The following is a 16876-nucleotide window of genomic DNA, read 5'->3' as shown; positions in this document are numbered from 1 at the left end:
AAGATATAAGAAAATCCAAGGTAAAAAAAAAATAAAAAAATCTATAGTCAAGCAGAGAAATAAGTGCTGAGAATGTGATGAAAGTGTCATAAAAAAGAAATGACAAGAAAGGAGATTGAATGGTTGACTAGAGAAATCATAGGGTGATGTGTTGATTATTGCACTCATTGGTGGGATCCATATCTACCTTGAACCTGTCTACAAGTATCGCATCTTGTGAGTACTTTCTCAACCAATGGCTAAGCTCAATAAAATTATACTGCAAAGTGATTTACTGAGCATAATGTATTTGAATAGGCCCATTCTTGCATGATATTACAATGAAAGATACATATCCTTTGAATGAATAGAAGTAATCTAGATAATCGACTTTTAAATCCTCTATTTGAGATAATAATTTAATGATAATATTTATTCTCTTTACCAACTTGACAGGCAAACACAAATTTTTGTATTTACTTGAATTCCTTGAACCTTTCGATCTAAAAACACAAGAAAAAAAAACTCCTTGAACCTATATAGGTTGCTATCTTCTCTATTCATCAGTGGCTTTTTGAATGCTTAAATTCTTCCATATTTCTTCCTTAGATCAAATTCCACCATATATAATCTTCTGACATAATACAAAAGCTGGATATATCCATCATTGAAAACTCATTTTGATCGGACACTCTTATCCTGAACATCTGCCAAGGCAAACGAAATCACAACAATTCAAGAAGAGGCATTATAGCGACAACTGTCTCCTAATTACAACACGGAACAAATCGAATTTTTGGCATTCGCAAGGTCAATGACACAAATGCATTTCTGCACTTCTCACTCCCGTATCTCAATCAGCAAGACACTGCTCAATGTTGCACTTATATAAGGTTGCATGGTTTGGCTGCAAATTGAGAAAACAGTCTCATCTTCACCGACTCAATTCCACTACACCATTGTCCTTTTAGCTTTTTTTTTGGGGGGGGTAAAGATTGTCCTTTTAGCTAAATTAATCTAGGGTTAATACCCTGAAAAACCCCAAACTGGTACACTTGTGACAAATTTACCCCAAATTATTTTTTTGACCATGAAAAACCCCAAACTGGTATACCCGTGACAAATTTACCCCGACTGTCTATAAAAAACCCTAAACTGATATATTTATGACAAATTTACCCCAAACTAATTTATTCAACTGCAAAAAACCCCAAAATTGTAAAATTTGTGACAAATATACCCTATGCTAAATTGGATTAATACCACAAAAAAATCACAAAAATTGTAAACGGTGACAAACGGAACGTAAAATCCTAAATTGGTCTACCAATTAAGTGTCACGTGTCATTTAACTTAATAATTTGAGAATAAAATTTAATGAAAACTAACAGAGGGTAAATTTGTCACAAGTGTACTAGTTTGGGGTAAATTTGTCAAAAACATACCGGTTTGGGGTTTTTGGTGGTTAAAAAAATAGTTTGGGGTAAATTTGTCACAAGTGTACCAGTTTGAGGTTTTTCAGGGTATTAACCCATTAATCTATGAAAAGAACAAAACAGATTTTGACGTTTTATGGATAATTTTGGGATCCCGTTTTCCTCAAATTGCTGTGATGTAATTAATGAAATTGAATCTATAATATTAGTATTTACGTGCATTGAGATGGAGCCACCAAGGATTTGGCGCGTGGCCTCTCTCTTAGTTGGCACTTACCCCAATTGTTTTCTTTTTCTTTTATTCTTAGACGAAGTCATTTTTGATATTACTTGCTTAGTTTTACAATTGCAAATTAATAATATTAAGACCATTTGATAAAAAATAAATTCATAAAGTGGAATATGAGACTCTAGAATTAATTTGTTCTTTGTTGCTGTAGAAGGTTGCTTCCTTCCAAAAAAGGCAAAACTAATTTCATTAAGGGTGTGTTTGTTTTGCGAAAAACAATTTCTGGGAAAACGTTTTCCTCATTTTCCAACGTTTGGTTTATTTAAGAAAATGATTCAAAGGAAAATGTTTTCCTAGTCAACAGAAAATGTTTTCATTCCAAAGCTTAAATTTAGGAAAAAGATATCCCCTTTGAAAGATTCGGAAAACGTTTTTCAAAATGTTTTAAGGTCATTGCTTAATGAAAAATTTATTATTAAAAAGAATTTCTAATTAAAAATTTTGAATTTGTTATTATTATATCTTTTCTTTTCTTTCTTCTTTCTTTTTTTTTTTTCTTGTTTTCTCTTTTCTTTCTTTACCTGTGAACATAAACCCTAACTCCTCCTCCACTTTATCCTTCTCCTTCGCTCCCTCCCTTTTGTCATCGCTGCCTCCTCCAGCCCTAGCCCCTCCTGCGCTCTTGTTGGCGTCGCTCCCTCCTCCTCTTTGTCGGCGTCTTCTACGCCTTCAATCATTTTTCAAATGCAATCCAAACACCAGAAAAAAAAAATTTTCAATCACATATCACAAAACAAAAGAAAACTAACCGTTTTCCTGGAAAATGGTTTCATGGAAAACATTTTCCAAAAACGTTACGTTTTTCGTGAAACAAACACACCCTAAGAACATGATTAAATTATTTATTCATTTTTTGATACACAAGTCAATAAAAAATGACTTATCTAATAAAATCAATCTCCAAATGAGATTTAAAAAATTAATTACGAGGTAAAGAACCATATTCTCCTAAGTCACTTAGTGGTTTATTAGAGAAGTTAGATATCTCATCCAAAGATTGAAATAAGAATTGATATTTCATAATGAATTAGGTAGTTAAAGGTAAGAGAAGTCTTACCCTTTAGTATAGCAATGATTACATCCTTTTTTTTTCCATTTTTTAAAATTTAAACTTTACATCAACCATTTTTTTATTAGATTATTAAGTTTTATGCTCAATAATGATTAATTTATTTATATTTTTGATAATCATCAATCAAATCTATTCTTCAATGTTTTTCTTTGTTTAGAACTACATCAAAAGGGGAAGCTACTAAGAATCCACATTCACTAATCTCATTTATCAAAGTTTGGCCATGTTATTGGAAAATGCTTGAGAGTATCGTAAGATTATTCATCGATGGTTTACAGTCTTTGTATTTATAAGTATTTTGATGCACATAGTGGAAGTCCATTGAGAAGTTGACCAGTGGCCCTCGCATTGTGTGACCTAGCTTCCACCTTTCACAAAGCTTAGTAATAGAATCCCACAATTAGGTAATATAAAAAATTGCCTAACTTCATCATGAAGTCAAGACCAAAAATTGGGAAGAGTGTCTTTCAAGGATATATACTCCTGTAACACACGTCCTCCACCTTCTTGATTTTTTTTTTTAATTTTTTTTCTTTTGAAGTCTATTTTAAGATATCTAATATATAGAGGCACAAAAAAATTAAAAGCCACGTATGAAAATTTTTGGGGAGCACCTTTAGAGAACTTCAAAATTTATAATGCGTAGGTTAATAAAAAAAAAATCCAAAAAAAAAAGTTATCCTTTTGCGTAAGTATTAAAAAAGAAAAGAAAAGAAAAAGAAATAAAAAAATCAAACTTTTACAATGAAAGGCCGAAACAACTATTTGAGCTGCCAAATTGTGTACAAGTAAATTTAGAGAAAAAGAAATATTTATAGTAGAAACTTTCAGGGGTTTTCGCCCATGGAGCAATAGAGGGAATGATGAAAAAAAGTATAATATGCATTACTTAATAATGAATTTTTAAGAGAAAAGGCATAAAAGTAATCTTGCAACAACTCATGAGGATACTAGGAAATGGGTACGGGAACAAGATAAAAGAAAATCCAAGGTAGACAAAAAAATCTATAGTCAAGCAGAGAAATAAGTACTAAGAATGTGATGAAAGTGTCACAAAAATGAAATGACAAGGAGGGAGATTGGATGATTGACTAGAGAAATCATAGGACGATGTGTTGATTATTGCATTCATTGGTGGGATCCATATCTACCTTGAACCTGTTAACAAGTATCGCATCTTGTGAGTACTTTGTCAACCAATGGCTAAGCTCAACAAAATTATACTGCAAAGTGATCTACTAAGTAATATGTATTTGAATAGGCCCATTCTTGCATGATATTACAATGAAAGATGCATATTTTTAGAATGAACAGAAGTAATCAATATAATCGACTTTTAAATCTTCTCTCTTTGAGATAATATTATCAATTAAAACACGAAAAATTTATGTAAAAAGCACATACCTAGCAAAGGCTAAGAACTAGTCATTATGTATTGAGAAAAGAAAAACCTTGCTTTGCTTGTAGCATTAAACTTGTCTATTGATAAATCCAATTCTATATCTAGTAATAGCTGATGGAGTAACTTAGTCATTATGTTTGGTAATATTTCTATTTCGGGGAGCAATTTCTTTTCAGAAATAATTTTTTTTCTATTTCTATTTCCTAATTTTTTTTAGTAAAACAACACATTTAGTAACTGCACAAAATTTATATTCCGGAAATAGAAAAAGAACATGCATGCATTTGATATAATCTATAATTTTTTTTTTTGTGCCATAGAATTTCTTTCAATTATTTAATTTTTTTTTTAAATTTTTCGTTTTTTCTTTTCTCTCTTTCCTCCCTTTTTTCTCGTCCTCTAGTCGGGGGCGATGGCGACGACCGGTGACGGTGACTGCGGTGGCAGGCGACTGGTAGCGGTAGTCAGCGATCGAGGCTAGCGAGCAGCTGGCGACAAGTGACCGGTGGGGGGAAGCGAGTTTCCGCCGATCGATTAGAAGAGGAAGAAGAAGAAAATAAAATAAAGAAAAAAAAAAAAGGACTTATTTCTAGAAATTGTTCTCGGGAACATGAAGTTACTTTTTTTCTACCTTTTGTTTCTATTCTAAATCTATTTCCTTGCCACTTTTCTATTCCCAGGAATAGAAAAATTAATTGACTTTACTAAACGGATTTCTGTTCTTTTTCTACTTTGGGGAGTAAAAGAACAAAAAAAACAAAAGAATGGAAACATTGCCATGCGCGCCTTTACAAACCAATTTGTTAATAGAGATTCAATCCCTTTCTATGGCTGAACCATATATGTTTTTCAAGTAAACTTTTATGTTTTTCTTTTTCTTGCTTTGAGATTCGACCTCAGTTGATTTTAAATCTAATGAAGAATTGACAATGTAATTCCGTGAAACTTCCAAATGCAAGGTCTAAACAAATCACATGCCATCTGACCATCAAGTATGTAGAAATTAGCCTAGAACATGGGAGCTCAACATGCCATCTGATTGTTAGTAGGCATGATAAAAATATAGTTAATTTAGAGAATCTATTATCTAGTTAAAATCGGAGCTCAATAGATGTTTCCTCATATGCTTTTCACATGTCACTTCACTTTACCTTTTTAATTGTTAGTTTTGCCATGTGGCTCACATTGACTAATAAGATTTTAGCTTAACAACTTGTCATGAATCATTTATATCTCTCCTAGTAAATACATAAAGAGAAAGCATATAGATATCTTATCTCTTGTTGAGTTTGAACTTGGGAAAAAAAGGATAAAATTTTCAGTCACATTCTATCATCTCCCAAAGTTTAGCCTTTTTATTCATGGAATATAAAGGCTAAAAAATTGACAAAGAGAAAGCATATCAGTATTGTATCTCTTACTGTAAATTGGAAAAAAAAAAGCTAGTTTAGAGAACGTATTTTATATTATTCTCTACACGTTATCTTGAATATAGTTCCTTAAATATACTTCTAAACAGTGAAAATTATAAGCCAGTTACAAAATTCTATTAGTTTTAATGTAGTTCCTTAAATGTGCACGTTTTCTTTTATTCCAGTGAAATGAGTATAAGTGGAAAAAGAAGAAGGTGAAATTGTTTTTCTCCCGAAAGTTGTAATTTGGACAGCAAAGCATAAGATTTTGCACGGTACATCAATTGTAAAACATCTCAGTTTTATTTTCCCCATGCAAACATGATATTACATGATTAAGTGCTCGGTTAGATAGATGAAATTATATTTAACAAAACTTTATAGGCTACACAGGTTTAGCAAAATTAACCCTTTCGTATATAGGGTGAATTTGCAAAAAGTACCAACCTTGAATAAATATGTAATTTAAATATCTTATGTATATGTTTTCTTTTCCACAAGTAGCAATTTCACCTTTTGCATCGGATATTCCTCAACATGGGTTTAGAGTCTAGAGCTATATTCTCTTTGCTCCAATTTTCAATCAGCCATTGCATAAGAGGACATCGTTAATTTAACACGTATGCTATCTCATTTCATCATCTAACTTTGGAGTTTGGATTATTGCTCGCAGAATTATTCTTCTTACGAGAAATTGCCAATCATGAGAGGTTTATAACAACTTGTGAAGAATGTCCCCAATAGAGAATCTACTACTTACTTCATATGACCTGCAAAAATTGCCGATCACGAGAGGTTTAGAATAACTTAGAGCAAATGGCTCCAATGAAGAATCTAGTATTTATGTTATATGACACACAAGGAATTACCGATTGCGAAAAGTTTAAAATAACTTGTGGTGAGTGGCCTTAATGAAGAATCTAGTACTTATCTCATATGACACACAAGGAATTGCGGATCTCTAGTATTTAGCATAGCTTGTAGCGAATGGCCCCAACGAGGAATCCAGTACTTGTTTCATATGACACACAAGGAATTTTTGATTGTGAGAGGTTTAGAACAACTTGTGGCGATTGGCCCCAACAGAAAATCTAGTACATATCTCACATGACACTTAAGAAATTGCTAGTTGCGAGAGGTTTAGAATAACTTGTGACGATTGGTCCCAACAGAGAATGGTTCTTATCTAACATGACGCTCAAGGAATTGCTGATTGCACGAGGTTTAGAATAACTTGTGGCTATTGGTCCCAAAGGAGAATCTAATACTTATCTCATGACACACAAAGAATTGCTGATTGCGAGAGGTTTAGAATAACTTATGGTGATTGGTCCTAATGGAGAATCTAGTAATTATCTTACATGACACACAAGGAATTGCCAATTGTGAGAGATTTAGGATAGCTTGTAGTGAATGGGCCTAGCGGAGAATCTAGTACTTATCTCATATGACACACAAGGAATTACCAATCACGAGGGTTTAAAATAACTTGTGGTGAATGGCTCCAATAGTATATTTAATATCAGAAGAGGTTTAGAATAACTAATGGTGAAGGACTCCATAGAGAATCTAGTACTCATATCATATTACACACAAGGAATCACGAGAGGTTTAAAATAACTTATGGTGAATAGCCTCAATGGAGAATCTAGTAATTATCTCATATGACATACAAGAAATTGTTGATCACGAGAGGTTAAGAATACCCTGTGGTAAATGACCCCAATGGAGGATCTAGTACCATGAGACTTTTAGAACAACTTGCAATGAATTGTCCCAATGGAGAATTTAGTACTTATTTCATATGACAGACAAGGACTTGCCGATCACAAGATGTTTAGAATAACTTCTGGTGAATGGCCCCAATGAAGAATCTATGTTTTATATCATATGACACTCAAGGAATTGCCAATTGCAGAAGGTTTACAATAACTTGTGGTTGTTGGTCCCAAAGGTGAATCTAGTACTCATCTCATGACACACAAGTAGTTGCTTATCATGAGAGGTTTAGAATAACTTGTAGTCATTAGTCCCAAAGAAGAATCTAGTAATTATCTTATATGACATACAAAGAATTGCCAATTGTGAGAGATTTAGAATAACTTGTGGTGAATGGTCCCAATGGAGAACCTAGTACTTATTTGATATGACACACAAAGAATTGCCGATCACGAGAAGTTTCGAATGATTGTGGTGAATGCCCTAAATGGTGAATCTAGTATCATGGGAGTTTGAGGATAACCAGTGGTGATGGCTTCAATAGATAATTTAGTACTTATAGTTATCTCATATCATACAAAAGGAGTTGCCAATCACAAAAGGTTTATAATAACTTGTGGTGAATAGCTCAAATGGAGAATCTAGTACTTATATGACACATAAGAAATTACCAATCATGAAAGTTTAGAATTACTTGTGGTCAATGGCACCAATAGATAATCTAGTACTTATCACATATGAGACGCAATAAATTGTTGATCATGAGAGGTTTATAATAACTTATGGTGAATGGCCGCAATGAAAAGTATAGTATTGATCTCGTATGACACAAGGAACTACCAATCACGAGAGGTTTAGAATAAATTTAGACGGTTTCTTCTAAGATGTCTCCTTTTGCCACAACTCCAACATACAACACCACTAATTCTAGATTGATTTTGTTTGTTCAAGTTTATATTACTTTTATTAATATGTGTACTAGTCTTTCCTCTATTTTTACCTACTAAAGCAACAAATATGAATTCACCAGATTCTCTTTTATGAATATCTTCACTCAGAATCAAATATCGAATCCTATCAAAGGTTAATCTTGTTGACCTAAAGGAATTACTAACAATAGTAATGGTGGTATTCCAACTATCAAGCAATGAGAATAATAGAATCAAAAAACGTACCTTATTATCAAAGCCGATCTCAACTGAACTCAATTGACTTATGGTCACATCAAGTAGACTTTGTTGATCGCAGATGGCTTCTTGTACATGTCCGATAGTGCCTCCATTAGTCTCACAATGGTCTTCTCATTCACAATGTTAAATGCAACGTTACGAACCAATGTCAACCAAAAAACACCTAATGCTTGTCTATCTAGCAATTCTCGTTTTGCTTGCTTCATTGACTTTGACTTCTCCCCAAATAGGGATAAGTGCAAATTCCTCTAGTAAGGATAATCCTCAATTTGCATAGTTTAGAAATCAAAATCTTTCTGATCAAATCTGTCGATTCTCACTTTTCCTTCTTTTGTCACCATCGATTTACTTCAACTTAACCAAATCTGAATTTGATAAAAATTGTTGTGAAAGCAAGCAATCGAATAATAAAATAAACAGGATGACAAAATAAATTGGACATCGGATTTACATTATTTGGTTGTGGTACCTATGTCCATGAGGAAAGTAATAAAGAATTTTACTATAAATCAAACGATATAACAGATATTACAACTACAATCTAATCACTTAAATACTCTCATTGTTTTCCAACCCCCAATTACATCAAATAATTCACACAATAAATAACCCTATAATTCCTCACGAAATAATCTCTCAATCTCACGACAAAATTACACAAATCTTACAGCAAGATTTAATTTGCTTCAATGTCTTTGATAATTTTTACAAAGAACATTCACTTCTTATTTATAGGCAAGAATTCTAAACTTTGCCTACTGTGACACATTTACCCCAAACTTTTTTTGTGACAACGAAAGCCAAACTTGTACTTATGTGACATATTGACCCAAAACTTGTACAGTGTGATACATTTACCCCTAAAATTTGGCGCCATAGAAAAAAATTGGAATAAACATGTGACATAAGTTTAGGTTTTTTACGTCACGGAAAAAAGTTTGGGGTTAATGTGTCATACCGGTATAAGTTTGGGGTCTTTGATGTCACAAAGAATAGTTTAGAATGAATATGTTATAATGAACAAAGTTTGGGTTTTTTTGTGGCATTTTCTCAATCTAAAATAGGAAACCTTCTTCGAATAGGAAACCATCTAATCAGGAAACATATTCAAAATAAGAAACCTACTTAAATTAGGAACTTTCCTTTTCGGGCTCAAACTCAATACATATTTAAAAAAAATAAAAATTGATGATCACTTGAGCTTTAGAATAACTTGTGGTAAATGGCCCTAATAGAAAATCTAGTACTTATCTCATATAATACATGAGGAATTGCCAATCAAGAGATGTTTAGAATAACTTATGGTGAATTATTCCAATGGAGAATCTAGTATCACGAGAGATTTAGAATAACTTGTGATGAATAACCTCAATTGAGAATCTAGTACTTATTTCATATGATACACAAGGACTTGTCGATACGAGAGGTTTAGAATAACTTGTGGTGAATAGCTTCAATGGAGAATCAAGTACTTATCTCATGTGAGACACAAGGAATTGCTTATCATAAGAGGTTTAGAATAACTTCTGGTGAATGGCCCCGATGGGGAATTTGGTACTTATCTCATATGACAAACAAAGAATTGTCAATCATGAGAGGTTTGGAATAACTTGTGATGAATCTAGTATCATGAGAGGTTTAAAATGAATTTGGTACTTTTATCATATGACACATAAGGAATTGCTGCTTACGAGAGATTTAGAACAACTTTTGGTGAATAGCCTCAATGAAAAATCTAGTAATTACCACCCCAATGGAAAATCTTGTACTTATCTCATATGACACACAAGGAATTGCTGATCACAAGATGTTTAAAACAACTTGTGGTGGATGGTCCTAATGATGAATCTAGTACTTATCTCACATAGCACGATGAATTGATGATCACGGTCACGAGAGGTTTAGAATAAGTTATAATGAATAGCCCCAAGGAAGAATCTAGTAGTTATCTCATGTGACCCACCAGGAATCTTATGGTGAATGGCCCCAATAGGGAATCTACTACTTATTGCGTATGACACACAAGGAATAACCGATCATGAGTGGTTTAGAATGACTTATGGTGAATAGCCCCAATAAAGAATATAATACTTATCTCATATGACACTCTTCTTCAGTCATTAGCTTTAGAATATGAAACTTCACTTTTTCCTTTTCCAATGAGACACTTTGAATCTTTTTTGTACCTCTTTGCACAATATTCCTCTAGCAAATTAGACAAGATCCAAATGGACAAGATATTTGTACTTGTCATAAGCATATACGTCTTGGATATACGTCTTGGATTGGTATTTCACACCAACCTTTGTAGACTGCATGACACCAATCCTTGAGGTTGATGGAGGCAACATTGGCTAGCGTAGTTGCTTGTCTCACCAAGGCTAAAGAAATGAGGGAAGGGCTTCCCTCATCTCCTTAGCTTTGCCCGTCTCACTCGGTTAATTTCAAATCTCCATGTTTAGCCGAGCTCTTTTCATATATCTTCTTTAGGGTCTACTTATTTCGCAGAATATGAATGATTTGAATAATATTTTCTTAAATGATCGTTTGTATCATTTGAAATAATTAATAATAAAAAATATTTTTATTATCAACAATAAATTATATCTAAACATTTTCAAAGATGATGAAAATATTTTTCATTCATTCATTTTTGCAAGGAGAATGAAAATGATGATCTTGATGATTAGGATAGACCCACTATATAATGAGAACAAGCTCACCATAAGAAAGTCGTGTCTATAATTCTTAATAGAAGTCATATCTCATCTATAATTTTTAAAATTCCTATACTTTTCCATGAAAATGAATATCGCGTATTGATCAAATTGGGTCACATGTGAATCAAGCAAATTTTTGTTATCAGGTCTAGCATTTGCCATTTGCTTTACTTTTTGAAACATCATTGTGTTTTGGAGTGACTTGCTAGCTTGTGCAATTCTAAAAGACTAGTAACTTAATAATTCAAGGAACATATTGTTAAGATTTTAGAGTAGTAAAGCCCAATTATTTATGGGTTTTAATGGGTTTGAACTATGCACACTTGCCACCCACTAAACAATGCCTCCTCATGTTTGGGCTAGTTGATGCAGTTTGGGCTGTTGTGAGGCTGGGCTTACAAATTCACTCATATCTTGCAGATTTCAGACAATAGCGACCATGCACATCGCATGGTGGATTGGTAACATTAACAATCATATTAAGTTATATGACATGTACTTGTAATCATTGTTAATAATCATAGATGAACATAATACTAATATTTGTAAGGTGACGAACCCACACATCTTAAACAGGCTAGTACATGAGAGCATATTGTTGAACTACTAAGTTCACAAGTGTAAGAAAATTGGATTCAATATGTATTTGCCCAAACCAAAAGATCATAATCAATAGTTTCAATGCGACTCGATCATTTAAATTCAAGTCTAATTTGGTTGAAATTTTGGTTAGGATATATATATAGAGAAGAAGGATCATACTCATGACTTATCCTTTTATTTCAATTGGTGCTTAGACTGGATGTTGTGGATTTTTAGCTCTTGCAAACTTTTCGGTGAAGGCAGCAAAATTATTAATAGACACTAGCTTGATGGAGTCACTCTTACCGTTGAATTGGAAATCCTTGTTTTGACCCTAGTGATGTTGTGGAACACTACCTCTTCAACTTCCAATTCAGTTTAACAATGCTATCAATGTGGCCTTCATTTATTTGGTTACCCCACCAGAAAATCATGCGAATAAAAGACATATTTTTACTGAGAAAATTGACTAAATAACACTATTGGTACAAGACAGTAAAATAGAGAAATTCTAGTGTGTTGCATATTTTGGATACTCCGGCTTATTTAATAACAAGAATGCACGTAAGAACGCATAGTTTCATTTTATGGGTTAAAGTCAAGTGTCATTATTTATGAACAATTAAAGGGACAAAATTTAAGTTCATATGATTCTTCAGGAAAAGAAAAAATTGTCTCCCAGCAACAAGGTGAGTCAATGAGGCTCTAGAAGAGGAGGAGGCCACTGATAGGGGAGCGAAGATAGAGGATTGTGGCTTAGTCAAAAGTGAGTATGGGCCAGGAGAGGTTCAAGAAGGAGGTGGAGAGTGAGAGGAGGAGGGCGATGATAGTGGACGCTGGTGATGGGGAGGAAAGAATTTTGCGTGCACTTTGGTGGTGAAGAAAAGACGAAGATGAAGAGCAACGTGAGATGATGAAGTAGAAGAAGAACATGGGTTGGGATGTGAATGGTATGAATCCGATCTAGTCAAATATGAGTTATCAAAATTATTTGACATAAAAATGGGCTAATTTTAATATGAGTAATAAAAATGGTTGACATAAGTGGTTGGGAGGAAAGAGTTTTGTTGGGGGCTTTGGTGGTAATGAAGAGAGAAAGATGAAGAGCTATGCAGGATGATGATGAAGAAATAGAAGAAGAACATGGGTTGGGTCGAGATGGGTCAGGTGTGGATTGAGTCCGAGTTGAAATAGGTATTTGTTGCTAAAGTTGTATCACATAGAATGAGGCAGTATGGGTTAATTTTGGTTGGACCCTTTTCTTGACCCATCCAATCCAGATTCAACCACTCAAACTCCATTTGACCTAACCATTTGCTAAGTGTTGACATTGGTGTTGAGGAGGAGAGAGTTTTGCAGGGGACTTTGGTGGTGAAGAAGAGACAAAGATAAAGAAAGATGCAAGAGGATGAATAAGTAGAAGAAGAACATCTATCAATTTGGGTATGGATTGAATTCGGATTGGGTTAAGTATGGATTGTTAAATTATATTACATAAAAGTAGGTCAATTTGATTAACTTGGTCTATTTAGATTGGAATCATTTTCGACCCACCAAACCCGACTGGACCCATCGTCTAATATGTCTAAATGCCGACTCATGTGGAAGTACATAGCTATCCATGTTCTCCATGGTAGAGTTAATTGACGTTTCGAGGTACCATTTGAATCTATACTAAACATGTGAGCTTGCCCATTTATTGAAGGAAAACTATATTTTATTATATCAAAATGGCATGAAGGAAAACTAACATACCACTAAATTGAGCTAGAAATATCATCAAAATCCTCTCAAAATCACGCTCAGTCCACGGCCCAAAATAACACCTAGTAAGTATAGTCATTACACACATAAATGACATCCAATTTGTAACCTGCTCATCAAAATCGTCAAGGTGACTAGAGATGAACTGCACACTTAACATGCACTGAAGAAGCATTAAACCAATAGCAATAAAATCATTCAAGTTCATGCCTAAGAGATTCACTGCAGCGTCCAGCTCATCAAGCTTGGAAGATTTACAAATTATCCACTACAATAATGCCCAAATATGTCCCTATAACTAGCAAATCAAACATACATTGTCACCTTATCATGGGTAATCAAAACCACACTCAAATGAGAATTAAACTAGCCCACCTCATGATTAAAAAAGCAAATTCAACAAAATCTAGAATAAAATCAAAACATTAAAGGCCAAAATTCATCATTATATATTAAGTACTTGAAGCATATTTTCCTGTAGGTGCATATGGGCTCACATGCTCAAGGTGAGAACAAATTAAAGTCAAATGAAGATCATCAATGCTTTTACAGCGGGCACATGATTAATTTCAGCAAATTCAAGCATGCCTCATCTCAATTCATATGACCAAGATAACACATAGACAAGTTTTGATGATTGTTGTTTGAACAATGAATGGATATGGACAGCAGGCATGAACATGATCCAGCACATTTAAGTCACAAACAGCACTTGTAACCATGACTACAGCTTTATGAACATACAAAGCATTCATAGCCAAGAAATCAACATATTTTTGTACACGTACAGCAAGAACAACAATGAATCCTGTAAATTTGAGCCCAACAATAAATGGAGTAAATTTGAGCCATGTATAGTAAGAATAGACATCTTCAGCGAGCCTACAATGCGGTGGGTGTACAAATTCAGCTAATGATAAACCACCATGTACTTGCATGTACATTGCAAACATGACAAACAATACTCCAACATGTCCATCACATGTGAAGTGAAGTGTCAACCGAGCCCAAAACAGAGCAGCAGTTAGTATGTGAAACAAAAACTACAGCTCCAACGTATGAACAATTTATAGTGATAGAGGATTTCTATGCATTAACACCTTGACGATTATGATACATGCGCACTTTGAACACCTCAAGCTCGAAATAAATCCAAATGCTCTCAGTTTGGAGAACAATTCTTCCTCGCTCCCAATGCAAATATTTAAGTCACTGAGAACAAAGTAAAAACGCAAACACCAAGGGAAGGAGAACTCTAGGCCGTCAAAGGATGAAGCATCGATTCGCAATATATGATCAGTACACTGAACAATGACATACAAATCACTCCCACGCAATCTCAAATTGATCAATGAATTCATCATTGTCGTCTCCGAGGCAAAACGTCGAGCAGGTGGTGAGCATGAAGGCGAGGTGTTAGACAAACGGGAATTCCCATCAATTGGCGAGGAATATAACATGACAAACCCAGCTAAAAGTTGCTAGAGAGGAATCTGAGACCAAATAATAGGCAAAAGTTGAAAAAACAATCTGAAGCTTTCGGCAAAAGGCAATACAGAACAATCGAGTGATTGAGCCTCAATGAATCGGCCGGATCCTACCTTGGGGAGATCCGAATTGCTACCCGCTAATAAATGAAAGACACTGAAAGGCTTGGAGAATCTATCTCACGAAGACGAAGCTAGGCGATGAATTTCTCGGTCTGTGCGTGTGTTGTTGCTTCGCTCGATTCCTCGGGCTCTCACGCGCGCACCAAGCTTCAAAGAGTGCGTTGTCATTCTTGTCTCCTGCGGATCGTGAAATCGTGAGCTTAACAAGAATCTCCAAATGCGTTAGACGAGAGTGAAAGAGCAGGAGAGAAGTCCGATTGGCGGTGATGAGCGTTGATGCGCCGCTCCGTTGCGGCGGAGGCCGTGGTGGCCAGGGAGGGAGAATTGATGGTGATGGAGCTGAAAAGGAAGAGGCAATAGCTCTGCCGAGAGAGACATCTCCCGTGAATGGGATTGGAACTTTTTCCACGGTTGTTATTTTTGTTCGCTAGTCATCATCATCATTATTATTCTTGTCCGATATGTTAGCAAAAATTCACGTGTCAACATATATTTTTTGATCAGAAATAAAAGTAATAAGTCACCAAATAAAGGTAATTAGTAATTTCATATAATAATTGATAAATTTAATGTGATGGTAAGAAAACTAAACCAAATTTGATAATAGATAAGAGAATTTATTTTTTTAATTGAGAAGTTATTATTAAAAAAACAAATTAACATTGAAAATTAACTTGAAAAAGTTTAGTATCACAAAACTACTTGGTAACTTAATAGCAGAAAACTGGATGGAAAGCAAGGTTCAAAAATTGGGTGTAAATCACGCATAGACAAGATCGCACATCTTGACATCAATCAAGCAATCCCCAAGTTTCTATTGTCAAAATAGCTAGAGAGTTGAGAGGCTGTGTTCTCCTCTCTACACCTTCCTCGGATTCCATACTAGTCATTTCCATCTTTCTTCCTGCAAAGGTCGAGAATACTTGTCATGGATGAACAACTGAAAAACAAGTCATTCTTACAAACACCAGCACTTATATTTTTTTTTGCCTCCCTCTATTTCTCTCAATCTCTTGACATTGAAGCTCTTCAATTTTTTTAACGTTCTCTCAGGAGTTTACTTCAATTCCCTCCACAACTAATGAGCCTAGGGAACACAAATACGACAAGAAGACCCATATACCGTGATGCCCACGAAATGCGCCACGCTTACACACACGAATCTCGTCTTTCATGAAGTTTTATGGTCATTTTGCAATGTTTAGTCTCAACAAGAGAGATTTAGATTTAACATTGATTATACCTTGAGGAGAGAGAAATTTCACATGAGTATTGAGTAGTATAAATCGAATATAGACCTTTAAAATGATAGAGCTCATTCGGGTTTCACATAGGTTTCAACAAATCTATTAGTATGAATTTATCTTCTAGGGCTTGAAATTGTGCCAAAGTCCTACAACTAAACTGATCGGAGCCCGTGATGAACAGTGTGTAGTGGTTGGGCTGTGGATGGTACTTTGCCCCATCATAGCCACTTCTCCTCCCTATAACGATTGTTGTAGGTTTAATCGAGTTAATCCCTTATTCAAGAGGGTTCGCACCTAATTATGACAGTCAATTAGTTTTTTCACAAATATCAACTTGGAATCGAGTCCCACGTTAATATCCCCACCCTTCTTTCAATTTCCCCCACTAATCTAAAGACAACAGTACTAACCATTCAAGGGTACATTAGAGCACACGATGAGTAAGTTTGTTAAG

General features: G+C 34.5%; 1 long non-coding RNA gene across 1 annotated transcript; it reads right to left on the bottom strand.

Annotated features, from left to right (window-relative positions):
* Positions 1-14810: 14810 nt before the first annotated feature.
* Positions 14811-15573, bottom strand: LOC108955509. Its single transcript, XR_005546941.1, has 2 exons — positions 15167-15573; positions 14811-15058 (listed from the first exon to the last, which is right to left on the bottom strand). It is a non-coding gene; the product is annotated as an uncharacterized LOC108955509 (long non-coding RNA).
* Positions 15574-16876: the final 1303 nt, after the last annotated feature.

Source organism: Eucalyptus grandis, chromosome 10, assembly GCF_016545825.1.
Source record: "Eucalyptus grandis isolate ANBG69807.140 chromosome 10, ASM1654582v1, whole genome shotgun sequence".
NCBI classification, from domain to species: Eukaryota; Viridiplantae; Streptophyta; class Magnoliopsida; order Myrtales; family Myrtaceae; genus Eucalyptus; species Eucalyptus grandis.
This window is presented reverse-complemented; position numbering and strand designations above follow the sequence as displayed.